This window comes from Callospermophilus lateralis, chromosome 5, assembly GCF_048772815.1.
Source record: "Callospermophilus lateralis isolate mCalLat2 chromosome 5, mCalLat2.hap1, whole genome shotgun sequence".
Lineage (NCBI taxonomy): Eukaryota > Metazoa > Chordata > Mammalia > Rodentia > Sciuridae > Callospermophilus > Callospermophilus lateralis.
The window spans coordinates 92845474-92853274 of NC_135309.1; the positions used below are offsets into that span (position 1 = coordinate 92845474).

Consider the following 7801-nt stretch of genomic DNA (forward strand, 5'->3'; position numbering starts at 1 on the left):
TTCCAGGACAACTGTATTTCAAAGATATTACTAGAAACTAGGTTGCCATATGTTGCTATGGCACCATGTACTCACTAAAATTCCAGGCCCCTCAATGTAGGTTATCCACACAGGGTGAATCATTCCAACTCTCTCTCAATTTCTCTGGAAGTGCAGTTTAACATATGTACTTTCAACCCATTAATCAAAACTAGTTACATAACCCTGGGCCAACTGCAAGACATGCTAGAAAACATTAACAGTGCCCACAGAATATTTTATGAACATTGCTATCTATGACAGAGTAATCATTTGTGATATACAGAATTATAATTATAAAATACATTAATTGCACCAATCATATGCATAAGAAATGTTACAATGAGGATAGGGACTTTATGGGCAGTAAAAATATCAGTGACAATTCTAATGAATCAGATAAAGCATAATAAATCTCTGACCATTTACATCAGAGGAAATATTATCATCAAACAACAACAATAACAACAACAACAAAAAACCCCAAGAAGAATGTAAAGTCATTAACTTCTAAAACATTGCTAAGATTCTGGATTGAACAATTACAATATAATGTGTCCTTACAAATTAGAGTGAAATAACAGTAAGTAATTTTTAGAAAAATGTTTAATGAAATGCCTTTTTCTTCACTTTTTTCTCACAATTCTTTCATAAGATAGTGAGATAAACAATTTGATATTTTTGATGTTTCTGTAAAGAGAGTATTGAATAAGAGAGAATGCAAATTGAGAAGATGGCAGTAAGTTTTTGGTAGTCTTCAGAGGAATTCTGAGAAAAATAATTTGGAAAACTACTAGTCTAATAAAATATTAAAAATATTTGTGAGGACAATAAGAAGTAAATTCTTTTTTATTCAGTTTTTGATGTAACAAGCTTCAGGTGTTGCTAAGTCGCCAGAGACATGCCACTCATTGAATGATATCAATACATGTTTTCAGAGAGGAAGTAAATGACATTAATTAATTTAATCATCAATTCATTGCAGTCACATTTTTTTTGTAAATGAAGAAAATGCTCAGTTATTGATAGGCAGGGTTTACAGCTTGTGTTTTAAATATTTAAAAAAATGGTGGTAATTCTGCACTAACTTACTCATATCAGCACCATAATTTCCCTTGTGAATGAGTAGAAGAATGATTTTCCAAATTTTTTTTTGGTACTGTGGATTGAGGTAAGTGGGGGAAATTTACCACTAACATAAATCCATGGTTCTTTCTTTCTTTCATATATATAAAATAACTTTATATATATAATAACTTTATATATTTGATAACTAATATATATATATTAGTTATCAATGGATCTTTATTTTTATTTATTTATATGTGGTGCTGAGAATCGAACCCAGTGCTTCATGCTTGCTAGGCAAGCACTTGACCACTGAGCCACAATCTCAACCTCTCTTTCTTCCTCCTCCTCCTCTTCTCCTCCTCCTCTTCCTCCTCTTTCTTTGTTTTTTTTTTTCTTCTTCTTCTTCTTCAGACAGGGTCTTCCTAAGTTCCTGAGAATCTCACTAAATTGCTGAGGTTAAAGCAGAACTTGCCTGCCTCAGCTTTCTGAATCACTGGGTTTCTAAATATGTGCCAAGATGCTCAGCTCCATCTCAATTTTGATTTATGGAAATTTATTTTGAATTACAATAGAGTTTTAAATTATCTAAATCACATATAAATAAAATGTATACCCTTAGCAACATTAATATATTCCAGCCTAAATCTGTTGGATTGGTTCCATGATTTTATTTCAATATTATAGAGCAGAGTAGATTTTCACCTCTCAGCAAAGGCTTTATAATATCCTAGAACTTCATCCAGAGTTCTTTAATGAGTATATTTTTAAGGCACATATATATCATTTTAGAGCAACTTAATTGAATAACTTAAGGTTATTCAATCATTTTATTTCATTTTTGTTAGGTAGATAAAAAGCATTAATTGCAGGCACATAAACTGGTTGAGAGAATATTGCTTCTTATAAAAGTATTTTAAAATTATGCCCTTAGAAAATCTTTGAAACACTAAATACAAATTTATACAAATAGATTATTTACCAAATACATGTACATGTGTACATATATATCATATTCATATAAAACAGATCAGGCATACTTGTACTTACACTTGAAATGAGTTAGTATGTATGCGAATATATATATATATATATATATATATATACAGATAGATAGATATATAGATAGATATATGTATATACATATATGATCTAAGAATTCAGACTTACTAACAAAGTAATAGTTAAATGATTTTTTTTTACAAAGTCTGTACTATGTTATCTGTATGTAGGTATATAAGTACACATTTTTAACTCCTAAAATAAAATTACAGATGCTAAATGTAATATGATGTGAAAACCTTCTTACATATTATTTTGTAAAAACTGAATATCTTTTTATAACTTATGAGAATAAATCTCATGTTAAGCATGAGATTGGTACCATAAAATGGAAGGGGATAATCAGGGTCATAATTAAAAGAGAGTAATAAGAGTAACATGTCATTTTTCATATCATAATATAGGTTCCTTATATACCCCTATTCCCACAAATACATAAAACCCAGTTGGCTCAGAATGTTCTACCATTTCTTAATTGTTACTCTGGTCACATTTCCCACCCTTAATCCTATTCTTTAAATCTTTAAAAAAAATCTGCTGAACACTAATTATTTAACCTTGCCTCCTACCTACTTTCCCTCTTTATTCTGAGGTTTCTTAAGGGCTATAATGAGCTGTCCCCACACAAACAGGCCAAATTAGTGGATAATTACTGCTGGGCCTGTGAATGTTCTCACTCCTCCTTTCTTACAGTTTCACAACATTACCAGAATGGTCTGTCGCCTCCCTACCAATTAGGAACAATTACTACTTTATAACATTAGTGGTGGCAGGCTTATTATGTTGGGGGATATGTAAAAATAAGATGGGGGTAGGAGAGAAAGGCATGGCCAAAGGGGTCATTGTCATTTAAGGAGCTTCAATGCTTTATACTCATTGTTTCATTGTTTTAATTTCATTTTTTTCAGTATTACAGCTGCAAAGGTTTATATTAACTCTATTAGATGAAAGTGAACATTGTATGTACCCAAGATTGTGTTTTCTCCTTTTGCACAGAATAATATCTCATTTTGATGGCTTCCATTTTCAAAATAGTGGAAATGGTTCTGTATCAATCTGTGGGAAGAAAAAAAGTATTATTTTGTTTTATTGTTTCTTAGTAAAGATGCCTTTTTTTTTAGTTGAGATTTTATTCCTGTCATCTGAATTTAGTTTCCTAAGATATATCAAGGATATTATTGAAAAGGAAGGTAGTGTGATGCAGAATGTTAACAAAATATTTCACTCCAATCTGTATTTAAATAGGAGAGTTTAGGTCAAGATAAATCTATATCAAATATTCAAAATAAAGCATGCTTAAAGATTTTAAAATGATTACATAACAAGGTAACTGTTGAATTTCTTTGACCTACCTGACTCATCTACCTTAGCCTATCCCGAAATTATTTTTTTCTAATGGATTTTTTATTAATTCTGTGAAATTTTTTTTGAGGATAGGAGTGATGCTTATTTTGGAGTAATGTGAATAAAGTCAGAATCTCCCATGCCAGTAAAAAGCAATACTTGATGTTATATAGGGATGATTAATTTATTTAGGACATATTTTAGAAATTCACTAATGTGTGAGACACAGTAATGTTGCTGGCTTTACTGTTCTTTTTGGTACTTGGCTCCTGCTAGGATCCCCTTTGCATAGTCACCGAACACACTCTTAATCCTTTCCCATAGATGGAATCTTAATTAGTCTAACAAGAAACTATTCTGGATAACATTGATGGGGAAAAAAAATGTTCACATGGAGTTAGTAACCAATGTTACCAATAGTGTCAGGTGCATCATTATAGATGTTGTTATTAAAATAATTATTACTAATATTATTATTATGGAATAAGGACACTAGGTTTGTCAAACTCGGGAATGTCATTTTGGCTGAGTGGAAAGAATGGAAAATGAACTTCATAAAGTTAAATAAAGGTTACATGGAAAGATTGGTTAAGAAGTAATAAAAATGAGAATAAATTCACTCTGCTTTCATGTATAAGTAAGTAGAATAAATTAAAAAAAAGAAAAAATAGAAGTATATTGAGGTAAAGGGATATACATGGAATGAATGCATTCTCTCAGTTAATTAGAAAGCAAAGATTATGTCTCATTTAGAAAATTGCAGCAGACATTCTTGAAAAAAAAAAAAAAAGAAAAAGCAGTATAAAGGATCTAGTCTTGATTGACAAGCAACTTAAAAATACCAAAATCAATAGTAACTCTCCTGTTGTCTGGAAATAATTGACAATTCAGTTGTTCAATAAAAATGCCAAAGCAAACAATATGTTCTTTATAATGTATAGCAAATAATTATTAGATTGACTGTGGTTTTTATATTTTGATTTGTGTCTGAAAAAATCAAATGCCCATGATCACAATATTGTCTCTTTAAATAGAACCAAAGTTGATTGACTCAATAGTTCATTATGAAGGCATTAATAAACAAGTTACATATTTTATTCATATGAAATGTTAATAATAAATACCAGAAGAAAAATATAAATTTCCACCAGAAGAACCTCAGGATTGGTTTTATAAATAATAACAAGTTTTTGGTGTCTTGGCCAAGTGTCAAGTCACTTGATATTTCAAAGTTGAACATATTTTATTATAAAAATTCAAGACTAATAATCATTGATGAAGATAGCTTTTGGTGAAAATACAAGATTAAATTTGGGTGCATGTTTAGCAAAATAAAAAGTAGAAAATTTCAGAATAAAAAAGGAACACATTTTTTTATTAGAAAGTACAATACCTATCAAAGAAATACCAACTTATATTCACAAAAAGACCTGTACAATAAATATTCATAGTAGCTTTAATTATAGGAACTCAAAATGGAAAATGACTCAAACATCCTTCAATGTGCTGATGATTAAACAAACCACAGTACATCCATATAATGGGATAGTACTCGACAACATAAAATATGTATTTTTAAAATTTTTTATTTTAATTTTTTACAATTTAATAAATAGTTCTCTTAATGACTGCAGGTATGTAAGGCTGTTTGGTAATATTCGGAAATATCACAGTAATTGTGGTTTTCTTCATTGATTTGTAGTCTTCATAAGAAGTGTAAAATTGCTGTCAAACCAAGATTGCATTTATACATTCAACCTCTTTAGGACTGTTGGTAACCTGTACATATTTTTCCCAAATAACTTTGCCTCTTTGTTTTACAAGGTCCAACTCACTCACATTCACCTCAATGATTGTACCTTTGGAAATAACTCCTGAAGTTATATACAGTGGGGATAAGGAATTCTTTTTCACATCAAATATTGGTAAGCAAAAGGTGGCTTTGATTCAGGATGTGTTACATGGGCCTTCTTGAAATGTAGGCCCATTGGCATATGACTGCTTTATACTTGGAAGGTTTTCTTGTAAAGCCATCCCCAACAAAACAGACTTTGATAACCATCTGATTCCATATCTTTTCTCTCTTTTCTGATTGAATCACTTTTAATACTTCTGTTTCTCTCTGGGCAGGAACCTTGGGAAGGGAACTTCTCATTTTCCCACCTTCTCTTTTTCTTTTGGCTTAAAGTAACTTTTGTTTGGGTCTGTCCCTCTCTGTCCAGAAGATAGGCAAGTATAGCTCCTTGTGGAGTTTTTTCATCATTCTGTTGTTTGGTGTTTCTCTTTTCATGCATCTTGCATTTGTATTTTCTCAGCATGGTGCTAATCATGATAGAGCTTAGTTTTCAGGTCAATATTTTTTTTTTTTTTTTTGCCTTCTTTGAATGTTCCTGAGTCTCCCAAGTTTCCTTCTTTCCATTTTTCTCATGGTAATCAAATGCTGTCCATAGTATTTTTGGTGTAATTCAATATATTCATTTTGTGGCATGGTGATAGCCACAGAGCTGCCGGATGCAGTTTCCAGGGTGAGTAGACGCTCTCAATTTTTGTGTATCAAAGACCCACCTAAAAAGAAGCTATTCTTCTTATCTCCCCAACACCCCCCTTCTCGTGGATAGTAGAATGAAACAGACATTATTATTACTGTGTGTATATATGTGAATGCATGACCAATGTGATTCTGCAACCTGTATACTCAGAAAAATGAGATATTATATCCCATCTGATACAAATGTATGATATGTCAAAGTCATTGTACTGTCATGTGTAACTAATTAAAACAAATAAAAAATAAAAAAAATAAAAATAAATATTGATAAATACTAAAAAAATTTTTAAAAATAAAAGGATCTATTCTTGATATACTATACAAACTTTGATGCATCTAAAGAGAATTCCAGTTGCAAATAGTTAACTATCATATGATTCCATTTGTATTACATTATTGAAATAAAAAAAATATGGATATGAACAGGATCGTGCTTGCCAAGGATTGAGGAAGTGTACAGAGAAAGATATGGCCATGCCATGAAAAAGCAGCACAAGGAATAATATTTATGACAGAACTGTTCTGTATCTTTACTATGGTGATGATTGTGGAAATCTACAAATGGGTATAATTTCGAAGAATCAAATCCACAAAAATTTGGTGAGATCTGAATAAGATCAATGTATTTCATTGATACCAATTTTCTAGTTGTGGTATTATGCTATTATTATTTAAAAAATTACCACAGAATGGTGTATAGGATTTTTCCTGCAATATTTCTTATAAATGTATATAAATCTTAAACTTCTCTGAAAAATAGACAAAGATAGTATTTATTTTCAAGGGATAAAGAGATCAGTTCTAGCTGAGAGACTGGGTAAGAGTAACATAGAATGTAGTATTTGAGTTAGTCACAAAAGTTGAATATAGTCTTTATTCATGATCTTTATAGATGAAGATATTCCAGGTGGAGAGAAGAGAATAAGCTGAAGCATTGTATCAGAATAGTCTACCCATCATTTTAATGAATATTTACTAAGAATTTCTACATATCAAGCACTTTTACAGGAATTTGGGAATAAAAAGTAAACAAAAACATACAGTAATGGAAATTTCAAATATCTATGGTACATATTCATGGAACATGTATCTTTCTATTCTTATAATTGTAGAGATATATGTCAAAATATCACTATCATGGATAATAATCCAGAAAGGTATAATTTGAGAGAATTTCAATAAGTTACATAGTAAAATTTCAAGAGAGCAGAAGTGATAAATCTAATTTTGATAAATTAAAAGGTATATGGAAAAAACATTAAAGTTAGCGACTGAGAATGGAGTTTAGTGACAGAGTGCTTGGTTAGCATGTGTGATCCACTGGGTTTGATAAATGTTAGAAGTTTATGCTTCTGGAACTGAAGTAAATTCTGTTCTAAGTGTTAAGTACATACCTGTTGCATAAATTTATTTTCTAGCAGATAGATAAAGATGCAAAGAGCATGTACATAAATTATACAATTGCTGAATGTGTTAGTGTTTGCAAGGAAAACTAAACTTGATTATATGCTAGAGTAATTGATGGTAGAGCTCAATAAAACACTAGAATAATGAGATGAAGCCTCTCGGAACAAACTACCTTAACAAAAATTGGGAAAAAAACAATGTAGTCAGCCATTGGAAATGGAATAGGAAGACACTCTAGCCAGAATTAAAGCAAATGTCAAGCCTAAAGTAGAAAACCACTTGGCAGATTAGAACAGAAAAGAGACTTCTTTCCAGCATAGTGAGGAAGTGGGAGAGTGATACGAAATAAAGTTA

General features: G+C 30.7%; 1 pseudogene; it reads right to left on the minus strand.

Annotated features, from left to right (window-relative positions):
* Positions 1-5220: 5220 nt before the first annotated feature.
* On the minus strand, positions 5221-5980 carry LOC143399321 (ribosome biogenesis protein NSA2 homolog pseudogene; annotated as a pseudogene).
* Between the last annotated feature and the right edge of the window lie 1821 nt (positions 5981-7801).